General features: G+C 37.9%; 1 long non-coding RNA gene across 1 annotated transcript; it reads left to right on the forward strand.

Annotated features, from left to right (window-relative positions):
• Window positions 1-3,017: 3,017 nt before the first annotated feature.
• On the forward strand, window positions 3,018-5,910 carry LOC104213272 (uncharacterized). Its single transcript, XR_707599.2, has 4 exons — window positions 3,018-3,187; window positions 3,396-3,486; window positions 4,691-4,798; window positions 5,574-5,910. It is a non-coding gene; the product is annotated as an uncharacterized lncRNA (long non-coding RNA).
• Window positions 5,911-16,858: the final 10,948 nt, after the last annotated feature.

Genomic DNA, 16,858 nt, shown 5'->3' on the forward strand with positions numbered 1-16,858 from the left:
GACGCTCAAATCTTTTGATACAATGCCTTACCAATAATTTTCTCTCTCTCTATTATATAATAAGTCAGATTGAGTTACAATATTTACTAAGAGTAGGAAAAAAAAAAAGCTTGAAGTTGGTCAGTCAAAAGTATAAGTTCTTCTTTTTCGTCTTCTACTATATATACAGCTTGAGCAGTGGTCTGTTTTGATTCTTGATTGGTACATATCTTGATGTTTATTCATAAAATAGTACAATTGAATTTGAAACGTAGTTTATAGACACGTGAATTAAATTGATCCAAAAATATAAAGCAACAAAGAACAAATGTAAATTAATTAAGAATACTTCAAAAAAATACAAGCCTGCATGTGAAGTGAGCTTCTCTGGAAGCAAGAACAAGAACAAAGTATTGTGCAAAAAGGATGTTAATAAAAAGCTAGAGTAAGTTTAACCTTTTTTCATACATTTTGTGCCTACAATGAGTATAAATTCCTCTATTTATAGCTAAATTCGGAGAGATAAGATTCCTAAATCAAGTTTTTCTTTAATATGAACCTCTCTTGATAGTTGCATAAGGTTGAGTATAAATGCAAAGATTCTTTGTAATGACCACTCCTTGAATGCTGCATTTTCAACTGATATCTCGCTTTCAAACTTTTATCTCCAGTTCCAATATCTTCAGAACTCACAGAACACTGGTCACATGCTCGTACGTTGCCAGCTATTTGCCGCCTCATACCTTACATGTCTTTACTAACACGTGGCAACTTGACGAATGTTTGTCTGCCATTCATCAATTTTTACCCCATATAGATAGTACTCCTATTTTTTGATGACTAAACTAGATGTTATCGGAAAGTAGATAAGATTCTTTTTCTTGGCGAAAAAGTTCGTAAATGATTTCTCACACTTGAAAGGATGCACGTCTCCTTACATTTAATGAGCCGAACATGTTTATCTATAACGACCCGGTCGATTATTTTTATGTATTGTAGCCCCGCTCCCTTATTTATTGCCTCTTCTATGTTCAGTTGTTGTTATGTGACATGCCATGATGGTTGGATTGATTTTTGGAAGAGTTTCAGAGTGAATTGAGACACTTAGTCCCAAGGTTGAAAGCTTAAGTTGAAAGAGTTGACCGGAATTTGACTTTTGTATAGACGACTTCGGAATGCTATTTTGATGATTTTAATAGCAACGTATGGTGATTTACTTAGGTGTATGTTCGAATATTGATTTGGGGTTCATAGGTTGATTTGATATTTTTTGGCGAAAGTTGAAAAGTTGAAGGATTGAAAAGTTGAGAGGTTTGACCGAGAGTTGACTTTATTGATATCAGATGCGGATATTTTGTTCTGAGAGTTGTAATAGGTCCGTTGTGTCATTTGGGACTAGTGTACAAAATTTGAGATCATTTGGAGTTGATTTGATATGATTCGGCATGAGTTTTAGAAGTCAGAAGTTCATTAGTTTTATTAGGCTTGAATTTGGGTGTGATTCGTAATTTTGATGTTTTTTAATGTATCTCACTTATTGGATTACACTGGATTTATTGTTGTTGTTGCTATTGTTTGATGTGATTTGAGGCTTCGAGTAAGTTCGTATTGTATGTTAGGACTTGTTGATATGTTTGGATGGGGTCCCGGGGCCCTCAGGTGTGATTCAGGTGATTGGCGGATCATTTTTGGACTTTGAAGGATAGCTGAAGCTTGGGAGTTTTGGTGCAGTCACACCCGCGAAGGATTTACCGCAGGTGCGACGCCGCAAAAACGGCATATGGACCATAGGTGCAGATAAGGATGGGCTAGGCCGAGTCCGTAGGTGCTGGCGGGTATCCGCAGATGTGAGTCCGCCAAAGTGGAAGATGGTCGTACACTACAAAAAAAACAACAATTAGCGACGGATTGGCTACGGAATAAAAGTTTCATTGCAAAAAAAGCAAAAAAAAATAGTTAGCATCTAATATAGCGACGAAATAGCGACAAAATCGAAAGTTGTCGCTAATTGTTGGTGCTAAATATTGGCGCCCTCAATTTACCTACGGATTTAGCGATAAAAGCTGAGCGACAAAATTTATTTTACTTCAGCGACGGATTTAGCAACGGAAAATCCGTCGCTAGCCTTAATTTTTTTATTAAAATATTTTAAAACTCCTTGCTGCGGAAATTTCCGTCGATAATGTATTTTTTAATAAACAGTAATATTATTGTTAGCGACGGAACCCTATCCATAGCTAAATCCATCGCTGAAGACAACTTTATTATTTTCCCTAGGGCACAAATTTGGTAAAAATATCAGTCTCTTCTAAAACAGCAGAAACACATGAGTGAGCAAAACTAGGCGGCTGAGGGCAAAATCAGTAGAAGACACACGATGAGGGTTTTCAAGAACAAGAACAAAAATCATTAGCCAATGTGAATCTAAGGTTTGTAGATGGCTTTATTTCTTCTTCAATAAGCTTAGCACTAATCTTTTGTTATCATTTGTGATAAAAATCAGATTTATTTGAAACTAGTATCTCTTTGGGATATTTATTTATATAGCTTAGCAAAATTTGTATTTTGGGACTTTTTTGTTGAATTGATTTCATGTCTTTGATTGTTACTTTATGAAACTTTATAAGAATCAGATTTTGGGTTATTCTTAACTTTAGATGTGATAAAATTAAAACTTCAAGTGAACACTGGTATTTTGTTGGAGTTTTATATTACAGTTATTGGAGTATTGTAGCTTAGAAAATATTATGTTTTCGATTTTTGTTGGAAAGATTTTTGTCATCTGATGTGGTTTCATCCTTTTGGTTGTTTCTTTATATCATGAAAGCTTATAACAATCCGATTTTTGTGTCAATTTTGACACGAAAATGGCTCTATAGACCGCCATCTTCGTGAATTTAAAGGTTTCGAGAATTTTTTGGTAGATTCCTTTGGTAGTTTAATTAATCTTCTTCTGCTTATCTTCTTAATTTTTTGTCCAAATCTACAAAAAAAATTCTTTACATAGCTTTAAACAAATTTCGTATTAGAAATTTAATTTGTATTTTTTGTTTCATAGGGAGAGAAAAATCAATTGGGAGATAAACTGGGTAAGGTATTTCAAGAACAAGCGCAAAAATTAGTAGCCAACGTAAATCTAAAGTTTGTAGATGGCTTTGTTTCTTCTTCTCTTTCTTATGCTTAGTACTAATTTTGGGTACCAAAATAGGTAAGCCACCAATTTGTGTATATTATCAAGTATATTTGTCTAATAGATGTTTTGTTTAATATATGAAACTAACAGATTCTTTTGGTTGCCTAATTAATCTTCTCTTGCTTGTCTTCTTAATTTTTTGCCCAGATCTACAAAAAATTTCTTCACACGGCTTTTGATAAATTTTGTATTAGAAATTTAATTTATGTTTTTTGTTTCATAGGGTGCTTTCACCGCTTGTGATGATATGTGAAGCTCTATTTCTTCTCAATTAACATCGTCGTCGCTTGTACGAGTAGTTAAATCAAGTTTAGGTAAACTCTCTCTACTTCTATCTCTCCCCTCTCTCTGTGTGTATATGTTTCTCTATATGTATCTAGAGCTCTCTCTGTGCGACCAGTTCTAGGTGAGTAGCCAGTCAGTCTATTATTGAAGAATGTGACGCCCAGCTGATGTTTCTCTGCACCTACCTTCATGTTTATTTACAACATTGTTATGGTGCTCATTCCGTTGGAACTTTCATGTCTAATTGGTTGTTCTGTTTTTACAGGGACCAAGTAAATTTATCTTATTTTGTATGTCCTTAAAAATATATTTACCATATTTCCTTTCAAGGTAGTATCATTGATTGAAATGTTTGGAAATCTGTAGTGGTACACATCTTTATTTTTCTTCTTCCACATAAAAGGAGAATATACTATGCTAATGTGTTTACTACTTTGCTTTGATTGAGTTTCTCTTAGCTGAATTCTAGTTTGTGTTTGCCAATAACTTGTTAGAGGAAAAAACCTGGTGGTCAAGGTTGATTGATTAATTATTTTAAAGTATCTTGCAATTAAGTATGTGTGATTGTTTTACTTTAAAAAAAGAGGGTTGGGTGGTGTTTGTTTAAGTACTACTACTTATTAAAAAATATTAGTATTTTAAACTTGAACAAGATGTAGTAATTTATTTGACCTCCGGAGAAAGACGATATTCCTTATTGAATACCAGAGAATATAGGGGTTTCACTTGTAAATATATGTGAAAAATTAAGAAGAAGTTGTAGATCTATCACTCTGCCCATACTACCTTATCACTAGTTATCTTTCTGCTTATTCTAATAACCGATTGCTATTATATATTCTGTACTACTACATGTTTCCTTTGTGCTTCTTTCTCATGTTCCTTAGGTAGAATTTTATTAAGCTTTATTCTGTTGTTGCTAATACAATAGTCATCCCCATGTTCCAAAAATCTTCAATGTCGTTTCCAAAGAAAATCACTCTTCGAAGGGGAAGAATGAATTGTTAATCTAACTTGACTGTCATTTTAGAATATAGACTATAACTGCTGCCAATGTTATTTAGATGTAAAGAAAGAAAACTAATTACTACTACTGCTGAGTGTTGCCACTGTTACTTATTTTAAAGTTTAAATTGTTGTTTCTCCATCATTTATTAGCTATAAAAATTTTCTAAATTTTGTTACTGCATAGAAACATCTCTAAACAAAAAAAATACATTATTTTTTGTATAGGCTGTTGAGAAGGGTCGAGACCCAACACCAAGTGAAATACATTTGTACGTCCATACACATGGGCATGATGGAAAATCTTTTCTTGATGAGAAAGCTCGAATCGTGAAAGTAAGTCCAATATTTTATAATCTTATTTACTGCAATGTAAAAAGAGATAGTGAAGCTGCTCTCTATCAACGTGTTTGCTTTGTGGCATTTAATAAAAATTTCAATATTTTTTTATCTAATCTGGTAACTACTATCCAATTTGAAATGGGACTTCTTCCTTGAGGTGGATTCCAAAATTAGTGTTTTGTAAGTGGCTTTTGCATTTTTGCTGTTTTTAAAGCTAATGAGTTTGGTACATCCAAAACCAAATTGCATCTAATACTGCCAACAATAACGTATCTTTGGTTATGTGAATGAACTTTAGAATAGAGTGGTTTGGAGTTTTGAGATATTTTATCTAAGAAAAACAAAGGGTTGATCCATTAGCTAAATCTTTTGGCTCCCTCCAAATTAATTTTAACGACTTGTTTCTGATAATTATTGGAGTGACAAAAACCAAATCAATAAAGTATTATTTTTCTTCTTTGTTATGCAATGGTAGAAAAAGATCTCAATACCAAGGATAGGACTGTGGATAATCAGAATAAGCCTGCAAATAGGAAGAAAACAGGAACTTGGAAGGTTCTAGCTTAATTTTCCAATATTAGGATGTTGTAGATAAAGATTAGATTATGATTATAGTATCATATAATATTTTGTTGGGACTTTTATCCTCCCATAATTTTGTCCTTGCATATAGCAGCAAATATGAAAAGTTGCATCCTCTCCATTGGTTAATTAAATGCTCAACATTTTTGACTGTTTTAATTTTACTACTTATTACACTTTTTTACAGGAAAGATATCAGGAAATATTATGGGAACAAACACAAACTCGATCTGATATTGACCAATGTAAAGCATATTATGAAGCCGCGAGAGGGGAAAGAAGAGAAGATTATATGGTCTTGGATCTCAAGCAAAATGCTATTATGAGCCGAATCTTCGTGGTTCTTCTGGATCAGATGCTTCATCATCAATACCACCTTCGAGTACTCAATCAACATCAATAGGGAATCTGGATGAGTTAATGATGCGTTTGATTCCTGCACTAACAGAGCGATGCGTTTGATTCCTGCACTAAAAGAGCGCATAGTTATTGTTGGTTTTAGAGATGATTCAAACTTAATTGTAATATCTATATGCATTTTGATATCATTTTGGACCTTGAAGTATGTTAATTTATATGATCTTTACCTATTATTAAGGATATCTAATAATTTACATTCAAAATGCATGAGCAGAGAAAATTTAAAATAATAAATAAAAAAGATCTAAAAGGGAAAGATATTGCAATAGATTGCGACGGATATTTTTCTTAACAGAAATAAATATATAAAATAATATAGCGACAGATTGCAACCGACGATTTTTGTCTCCAAAAGCAAAGATGAAATGACTCTAAAAATATTTGGCGATGGATTAGCGACCGACTTTCCGTCGCAAAAGTATACCAACGACGAAATGCTTTATGAATTTAGCGACACAATTTGCTAATATGGCGACGAAATTTCTGTCGCTAAATGTAGCAATGGATAGTATTTGTCGCTAAAACGTCGCTATTTGGTGACGGATTCAATTTTTCAGTCGCTAAGAGCTTAGCAACGAGCAAATCAGCAACATAGGAAAAGCAGTCGCTAATCCGGCTTGACGACGGAAAAAAGTTCTTTAGCGACAGATATTGTCCATCGTTAAATGCTGTTTTTTTTGTAGTGCTAGAATCGGGGCTAGGCTGGAATTGGGTAAGATCGTAGATGTGAGGTGGTTGCCGCATCTGCGAGCCCGTAGATATGGAAGTTAGACCGTAGAAGCGGAATTTGGACGAAAGCTGGGAATTCGCAGATGTAGAGGGTAGATCGCAGAACCGGTCCCAGAGGTGCCTGGGACTTAAGTGGTTTTCGCATAAGCAAAATTTTGACCATGAAAGAGGCGTCACAAGTGTGACGGATTGAGCCGCAGGTGTGAGAATTGATGGGCAGAGCATATAAATGAGGGTTTGGTTATTTTTTTCATTTTTGATTTGTGGAGCTCGACTAAGGGCAATTTTTGGGAGACGTTTTGCTGCAATTGAAGAGGTAAGTGAAGTTTAATCACTTTTGATGTTAGATATTGATTACCCTTTGATTATTACACCTAGTTTATGAGAATCTGAAGTGAAATTTGGGGATTTTACACTATGTTGTTGGAGAGTGAGATTCGGTAATTTGGGGGTCGATTTGTTGATAAAATTGGACGAAAATAGTATGGTTGGATTTGTAATTGAATGGGTATTCGAAATTTATAAATTATGTCGGGTTCCGGGGTGTGGTCCTAGGATTGACTTTTTGGGTTGACTTTGCAGATTTGGTTCAAGACTTTAGCTTTATCATTTGGGATTGTTTTCTATGGCTATTATTGATGGTATTAAGTTGTTTTGACTAGATTCGAGTCGATCGAAGACTGATTCACGAGGCAAGGACTTTTTGGAGTATTGATTTGCGCATTATGAGGCAAGTAACATTTCTAAACTTGGATTTGAGGGTAATTATCCCTGGGAACTATGTTATTTGTGATGTTTTGGGGTGACGCACATGCTAGGTGACAGGAGTGTGGGTGTGCACCGGGTAATCATGATCCGAGTTGACTTTTAGAAGATTTCCATACTTGTTTTGTTGTCATATATTGTTATATCCTTCTTCTCCTTACTTATTTTTTTAAAGTCACAACAGATCTACTATTATATTGAAAACAATAGATTAAAAATGGATCTTTTGATTAGCTTTCAATGTTTGCAAGAGCTTCCAACAAATATAGAAAAAGGAGCCTCTGACAAAGCTGAGAGCGTACGGTCCAGCCAACTGAAAGCCACGCGGAACCTCGATGTCAAATCGAATCTGGCTCAAACCCAATTACACGCTACCTTGGGGAAGAATTACGATGGTTTTAATGGTGCTTATTACTGTATTTTCCAGCTGGGTTCGGCTGTAAGATATTGCTATTTTGGAGCTAGTTTAAAGGTGTTTTGGAGGTGAATTTCATGGATGGTTTGGGGAGGAGAGTTGCTGCATTTTCTCAGCAACTTTGGAGATGAATATTGGTTGTTATGGAGGTGAGTTTTAGGGCAGATTTTGGGGTATTTTAGATCTGGTTTTCAGCTATTTTTGGGGATATTTTAGAGGTGTTTTAGGCTGAAATTTGGGGATGGTTTTTGGTGTTGAAAAGATGTGAGTTTATGGTGTTTCATTTTTTCTGAGAAAGAAGAAGAAGACTAGCCGCAGAGACGTTGCTCTTGGCCAAAAAGAGTTTATGGTGTTTCGTCCTCTCTCTATCTCTCTTTTTGTCCGTTTTTAGCCTATGTTTTTCTCTCATTATTCCTGTCTCTATGTATGTGTGAGAGGTGAGTGAAGAGAGTGTGGAGGTGAGAGTGAGGAGAGTCTTTTCATGGAGGAAGGTTGTACATTCTCTGTTGTTTGAGCCAGAGGTCCAAGAAAATCCTCAAGGGGAGGAAATGGCGCTGGGCTCCTCCCTACTTATTTGATTATCTAAGCTATGATTTATGTTAGAAATCATGTTTAGGCTACGTGATTATTTAGTTGAGTTCTAATGATACTATCTTTATTGTTTTGGGCTATCCGACTTAACTGTAATTATACACTCAGCCATGATTTTTCATTTACATATCATATCTCAATCTATGTTCATCATTCATTGTTGCATTGCATGTTGTTGCTGTTTTCCATATGTGGTACTGTTGGCTGAGTGATATGAGATTGAGAGCCCTTGAGACTTGAGAGGTTGATGTTTGAGGTAGGCCTTAGAGCCATGTGCAACAGGCCATATTGGCTTTGTTGTTATGTGGATCGGGGTGCACGCCACAACATGTCATATTGGATTTTGATTAGCGCTTGGGCAAGATCCACACCTCCGAAGTCTAACATACCAGTAGTGAGTGTAGGCTCAATGATATATTTATATATATTTTTGTGAGGGGCATTAATGTCAAGCATTGGTACAGTGCTGAGTGATTGTGTGTGTGTGTAATAGAGTAGGCATATGAGAAAGACCTTGAGTACGCTGAGAGTGAGAGAACTTGGAAATACCGTTGTGAAATCATTCATTTGACATACACAATTGACATGTAGACATAGAGACGTATCATTCCTCATGATAGCTGGTATATAAATTGTACTTATCAGTGTTGGGCTTTAGATGTTATACACGGAAGCATATCTAAATTTCTGTAATATAAACGAGCTGATTATAATAATTCCTTTAAATTAGTTATTGTTACTGTCATCATTATTCCTGTGTTGTTATTAATATTTGTTTCTGACTGTCTTCTTCTGAGCTCATCACTGCTTTCACCCCAAGATTAGCTTTAATACTTATTGAGTACATGGGATGGTTATACTCAATACTATACTTTGCACTTCGTGTGCAGATCCAAGTACATCTGGACGTGGTGATTGCATCATTGTCGTGCAGAGTTGTTATTTTCGAAGTTTGAAACTTGACTCTTCTATTCTCTCACAGATGGTGAGGACATGATAATAGGTGAATTTAACTATATTCAGGCCCTAAATAACCGCCTTCTTGCATAGTTTTGATAATAAAAGTGATAACAAAATGCTTTTATTAGTGCTTTTCATGACTTGCAAGTTATATATGACTAGGGAAGGCTAGGGAGTACTTTTGGAGTCAAAAATTGAAGAATGAGAGGCCGTCCGTGAAATATCCCAAGTGAACCACGCAAAAACAGGTTGAAGAATCAGAGAAATGATTCTGCCGCGGTTCCACCGCGACCGCGGCAGAACCACGGTGAAGACTGCTCGCAGACAGAAGGAGATTCAGAGGAGCTGTTTGGCCGCGGTTCCACCGCGACCGCGGCAGAACCGCGGCAGGCGCGAGAAAGTTCAGGGACTAAAGTGCAAAACACGGGATTTTTAGCCCAAAACCCTATTTTAAACACTAGACTCCGCCCAAGAGAGGCATGTATTGTTTTGGAGAGTATTTTTGGCAAGAAGAACAATTGTGAGAGATCACCCAAAACATCTTTCTTCTTTTCTTTGATTTTTATTGCTAGTTTATGATGAATCTTATCTTAGTTTGTTTACCCATAGTTATGAGTAGCTAAATCCTTTGTCTAAGGTTTTGATGGAACCTATTGGGGGATGAACTTCTTGTTTATGTGAATACAAATTGCTAGTTTCAATCTTTATTTGTTCAACTATGTTCTTGTTGTAGTTAATTGACAGGATCCTCAATTAGCTGTGCCTATTTAGTGTGCATAACTCGGGAGAGAGTGCATATTTAGGTTATTGTTGAACAACACTACTCCCAAAGTATAAGAGGGATCTATAACTGCGGGTTTAAAGGCGGGATTAGGGATAACGAAGCCTTGAGTGCAATCTAAAGTGAACTGTGTTAATTAAAGTGTATCTCGGGAGAGTGCATTGAGTATATTACTGTGATTACTCGGGAGAGATTTGTGGTAAGATGAGCGTTCATGATTGATAGAGGTGTGTTGGTCAATTTGTATGAAGCATAAACAGAAGGGATTCCATCAATAGGGGAAGTCATTACCTTAGCATTTTCTCATTATTGTTTACAACCTTAGCATTTTAGTTTACAGCTTGTTATTTACTTGCAATCTTAGTTAGTAAAGAAACCATCAACGGTGATTCAAACGTCTGGGGAAGTTAGTTCTCAAGAGTTTAGTAGTTCTAAAGATTGTGATTGATAGGTTAATTCTCTGTGGATTCGACCATGGGCGGAATACTCAGGTTATATTTGCAACGTCCGCATTGTCCTTTTTATAAGGCATAGTTGGGCGTGATCAAATTTTGGCGCCGTTGCCGGGGAGTTAACGGAATTATCAATTACCATTGATAGAAATACAACAAATTCTTAGTATAGTCAGTCTTCTCTACACCAAGATTTGATTGAAAATTTTTGACGGTTGTTGACGTGGTTGCACAGGTGTATGCCTAGAAACTCTACAAGGACTGGAGAAGTACTTGAAGGACTCTCAGACCCAGAGAAAATATTCCGGATATTGAACCGTGCCAACAAAAGACTTCAACAACCTCATCAAACACACAACCTCGAAATTGACATGGGTGACGTAGACAACGTCAACGGAAACGTCAGAGATAGGGCACTTACTGTGCCTGAGGCTGCACTATATGACTGGGTGTCACACCTCCTTTTTCCGCACCCGGGAGGGCGCAGGGGAGTTTTTCCAATTAAAGGACAATCGAAATGGGATTTATTTGTTTATTTCAGAGTCGCCACTTGGGAGATTTAGGGTGTCCCAAGTCACCAATTTTAATCCCGAATCGAGGAAAATAATGACTCTATATTACAGTCTGCGTACCAGAAATCTAGATAAGGAATTCTGTTAACCCGGGAGAAGGTGTTAGGCATTCCCGAGTTCCGTGGTTCTAGCACGGTCGCTCAACTGTTATATTCGGCTGGATTATCTGATTTTATACAAGTCTGAACTTATGTGCAAAATTTAACTTTTAACCGCTTTTATCATTTACTGTTTTTATCAAGAATTACAACGTTGAGAAAATGTATCTCGAACCGCGTTACAATCAATGTACCCGTGGTCGTCGACACACTTTGACTCCGTTGAGATTTGGATTTGGGTCACATCAATGTGCACCCGAGTTTAAGGAAATTAATTTATTAAAAGCGCGCCTAAAGCGACTAGCGTATTTATTTTGGGTAGGACCGTGGAATTTTACTAAACGGTCCATCCCGAAGTCTAAATAATTTTTAAAGCAAATATTTACTGAGGGCCCCGCAATTTGTATTTTATTTGACGAGGCTCATCTCATTCTTATTTTTCTTCAAAATGAATTTGCAACGTCATGGACACGCATCTCGAGCCACGTCACAATCAATGTACCCGTGATTAGAAACACATTTCGACTCCATTGAGAATTGGATTTGGGTCACATAAATGTGCACCCGGGTTTAAGAAGGTAGGATTTATTAAGGCGCGTCCTAAAGAGTCTAACGTATTGTTATTTTAGGAGGGTTGTGAAATTTACTAAACAACCCGTCCTGGAAACTAAATGCTTCACTAATATGCGTTTAACAAGGGCCCCGTATCTGCGTTTTGTCTATTTTTATCGAGGCTCATCTCGTTGTTATTTTTAAGGGATATCCTATAGCAACTATGTTTCTCGTCGTGTCTGTCTCTATCAATTGAAAGCAGTAAATAACCTTAGTCAATTATAAAACCGTATTTAAAGTGCTACTACAGAATAATAAAATGTGACTGCACCTATGGCCAACTAGTCGCAAATTATGGGTCCAAACCCAGCTCATGCGAGATGGCCCGACTTGGGCCCTGTTTTCCGATACAGGCCTAGCTGACTTTCGATTTGGGCTCGGCCTTCCTGGGGTGGAGGCCTAGAACTGATTCTTTGTTCTTTATCAATTTATATGTGACAAACTAGCAAAAAGGGGAAAGAACTATACTAGTAGTGGATAGTTTACATGCCTGGCCTACATTAAAGAGTATGTTACACAATTTAAACCTAAGTCTGGGATACAACCTACTGCATTAGGAATATTCATCTAACAGCCTACATATACAACTAACATTCAATCCCCATACATTGATATTTACTATGCGTACAAGTTGCCTTCAGTATCCAAAAGAAAACGTAAACTATCATGCATTATATGATATTCAATACAACAGCCTATGCTTAAAGTAAACAATCTTCAATTCTTCTCTTTTGCATTCATACTCAACTTCAAGTTACATTGACAGTATTAGTCGTGTACCTGGATATTTGCACAATAAGAAGAGGAAGAGAGAGAGGATCAGCAGCAAGTAATCAACCTCAACAACAGATAGCAACAACGCAGCAACACAACCAACAGCAACTATGTAACCCACAGGTGTTTGAGCATCAGACAGACAAATCCCAGAAAAAGAACAATGAACCAACCGAAAACCCAAGATACCAAATGTAACAGCAACAGAAGATCCAATAATCACAAAGCTCAGCAAGTACTCAATACCGTTCCAACAATCAAGAAGGCTAAAACTCAATCCACAGCTCACAGAAAAACTCAGTATAGTAACAATCACAGCAGAAGACACACAGCCTTTTCTTAACGGAACAGTGATGACCCTAGTTAGAATAACTGACTTGGCCAGAACAGCTCAACCAACTTAGTTCCTTGTGGAGTTTTGGGCAATGTTTTAGTCAAAGTATTCTGAAAATTTTCACTTTGTTTTTCTCTTTTCTCCAGACTAAAAATCCCCCCCGTTTTAGTTATCAAATGGCCTATTTATAGGCCAAATGAACCAGTGCAGCTGAGCTGCCTGTCCTGCCAATTGGCAGAATGCCCATACCCTATAAGCCCATGCCTCAGCATCTTTTGGTGTCAGCCCCCCCTTTATTCCCACGCCTGGTTTTGTTTAATCAGGAGTTATGGGCATCCCTTTTTTATTCAATTTAAGCCCCCATACCCTTGTGTCTTGCTCCCCATTAGTATTAGTTTAATCTTAATTAGTACCCTACTTGCCAGCTTCATTTAAACTAACCGTTTCTGCCTTTTTCAAAACCCCAGAATACCCCTGCTTGACCTTGATTATTACTGCCCTGCCTATTGCAGCATCAGGGCATTTTTGAACTGATGAAAGTTCGAACTCAGGACTGCCTAGTCTGAACCCTTTTAGTCATTTTTATAATGCCAACAGGCCATTTCAAACATTACTATGTCATCCAGCCGGTGTCCGAGTTCAATTAGTTATGTGAACATACTAGCTCCTTCGATTCATTAGTTATAGAAAACTAATCGACGACACTTATTGAGTCGACTATACTAATTATAGCAGGTAATAATCGATCGCTCATATAAACAATACATTTAGGGACCTAAAGGGCATCGGACAATTTTTGTTCAATTACTGGGGGCCTATATGAGTCAGTTCCTTTGACGATTAATCTAACTGACGATCATGTTTATCACAGAGTGTATTCAGAACAAATAGAAGACAAACGACCAAATAAAAGGTCTTTAACAGAGATGAAAGAAATCTGGATGAAAAATAACAAAATAACAAACAAACACAAAGAGATATGCGGACAACTTATTTGGAAATAAAACAAAAGAACGGAAAACTTACCAAACGTTTAAACCAAACAGACCCAAATCAAACTTGACTTCGAACTTTTGAGGCCGAACAAACTTTAATCAGGGTGTTCTCACATGAGAACACCTTGGTTAAGGTCTATTAGACCTCAAACCTATGTCAAAACTGGCCGGGTTCCCCAGGTGCATGTGTTTCAAAAGTCTGGATTTCCAGATCTGGATTTTTGGGAGTTGTGGGTAGATTCGGACCAAACCAAGTTTGGTTTGGTCACGAGGAAGGTCAGGAGAGTGTCTAGCATGAAGATGGGGTGGTTTGGCATAGGTCCAGGTTCGACTCAAATCTTCAAACGAAGATTCGAGACGAACGGAAGTGATTCGAGGCTTGTGGTTAGTGGATTCGTGTTCAGGATGGTCGGGTGCATCGGGGGTGTTATTTTGGTGGTCATCGGAACTGTGGTTGCCAGGCTTATGGTGGGAAACCTAGGCTGCTAGGGTTTGAGAGGAAAGGGAGCCTGGGGAAGATGGTGAATAGTGGCCGAGGGGGGGGTGTGGCTTGGGGCGTGGGGTAAGGGGGTTAGGTTTATATATGTATTGAGGGTTTAGATCCTGGCCATTGGATCAATTGAGATCAAGGGCCAGGATCTAACCATTGAGGAGGGACGACGTCGTTCGGGAGATGATAGTGGGTTATGACCGGGTAGGGGATTGGATCGGGTCATGTTGACGGGTTTAGAGGAAGGCCTGGATCCGTTGGATCAATGGGAATGAACGGCCCAGATTAACTTGCCTGAAACGACGTCGTTTCGACTTAGCAGGGGCTGTATTGGACCGTTTGATTGCCATGAATCAACGGCTCAGATTGAGGCGCTGATACGACGTCGTTTGGGACGTGTCCGGGCAGCCTGTGTTTGGACTGGATCTGTGTCCTGGTCTTGGGCCTATTTTGTTTCATTTCTTGGCCCAAACCGATTTTCCCTACTCTTTTGCTTTTGTTTTCTTTCTTATTATTTTTTCTTTTCTTTTAAACAAAATAAAAATAACAAATAATAAGGTAACGGAATTAAACAACAATGCAACATTTTAACACAATTATCACAAAAATATTTACGTAGGTTAGCTAAAAGCCTAGGGCGAACGGTGCACATATATATTTTTTGAATTTTCTTTTACTGACCGAATTATGGTTTAACCATCCTAATACATATATTTTGTATTTTGTTTGTTAATGATTAAATGCAAAAAAAAAAGAATGGACAGATCCACAAGTGACTAACAACACATGAAAACTCGAACAATTGTACAACGAAGCCATTTGTCACTATTTTTATTTTCTTTTGGAGCGAATGTCCGTAAAGCAAAAATCACGTGCTTACAGCTGCCCCTCTTTGCACGGAGACACGAAGGGTTTTCGCGCAAAGATAAAGCGAGCGATTTTTGCCCGTCCGAATACTCCGTGTGAAGCATTTTTGAAAAAGATTTGACCGAACCTTTGCTTCGGAGGTTTCCTACATATCCTGGGCTGAACAGGAATCAGGTCAATGTAGTTCGGGAAATTTTGGTAGCTGGGACTACCATGTGACTGTATTGCTTGCTGTTGTTGTGCGCTGTTGCATGCTGCTGTAGGATGCTACTGCTCAACCGATCTCCCTATTACATTGCTCTAAAAGGAAAAACAAGAAGTTAAGCTAGAGTATGAGGTCTCATCTATCTCCCACTTGTTCTTGTTGTCTTGCTTTCTTGTCGGCTAATGCTTTCCTCTGACGCCTGTATTTTGTGAACTTGGAGATGATGCTGATCCTTCGCTGACGTTTGAATGCCAGTTTTCGTCACTTTGCTTGACCCGCTGGGGATACGACTTTCTTCTTTAAATCTTTCAATGGTTTCCTCAGTGGTATGGCTTTTCATCAGAATTGTTATGTTGGGCATGCCATAGCGTTCCCAAACTGCTCTTTTGAGACGCGTTCCTTCTTCCCTTTGAATGTGCGCTTGCTTTTGCAGTTGTCTGCTTCTTGGTGCTGAGGATTTTATTGTTTCCCGTTTGGGGATCTCTGTCGTAACCTTCCGTCTTCAGGTGGGGTGACTGATTCCAAAATCTAGAGCTGAATGTATTCCCGCATTATACTGGTGGGCGACCTAGAAAAAGTATTCCCGCATTATACTGGTGGGCGACCTAGAACTTAAATGTATTCCCGCATTATACTGGTGGGCGACCTAGAACTTAAATGTATTCCCGCATTATACTGGTGGGCGACCTAGAACTTAAAAGTATTCCCGCATTATACTGGTGGGCGACCTAGAACTTAAAAGTATTCCCGCATTATACTGGTGGGCGACCTAGAACTTAAATGTATTCCCGCATTATACTGGTGGGCGACCTAGAACTTAAAAGTATTCCCGCATTATACTGGTGGGCGACCTAGAACTTAAATGTATTCCCGCATTATACTGGTGGGCGACCTAGAACTTAAAAATATTCCCGCATTATACTGGTGGGCGACCTAGAACTTAAAAGTATTCCCGCATTATACTGGTGGGCGACCTAGAACTTAAAAATATTCCCGCATTATACTGGTGGGCGACCTAGAACTTAAAAGTATTCCCGCATTATACTGGTGGGCGACCTAGAACTTAAAAGTATTCCCGCATTATACTGGTGGGCGACCTAGAACTTAAAAGTATTCCCGCATTATACTGGTGGGCGACCTAGAACTTAAATGTATTCCCGCATTATACTGGTGGGCGACCTAGAACTTAAATGTATTCCCGCATTATACTGGTGGGCGACCTAGAACTTAAAAATATTCCCGCATTATACTGGTGGGCGACCTAGAACTTAAAAGTATTCCCGCATTATACTGGTGGGCGACCTAGAACTTAAAAATATTCCCGCATTATACTGGTGGGCGACCTAGAACTTAAAAGTATTCCCGCATTATACTGGTGGGCGACCTAGAACTTAAAAATATTCCCGCATTAT

The sequence above is a fragment of the Nicotiana sylvestris genome, chromosome 11 (genome assembly GCF_000393655.2).
Source record: "Nicotiana sylvestris chromosome 11, ASM39365v2, whole genome shotgun sequence".
In the NCBI taxonomy this organism is placed as follows: Eukaryota; Viridiplantae; Streptophyta; class Magnoliopsida; order Solanales; family Solanaceae; genus Nicotiana; species Nicotiana sylvestris.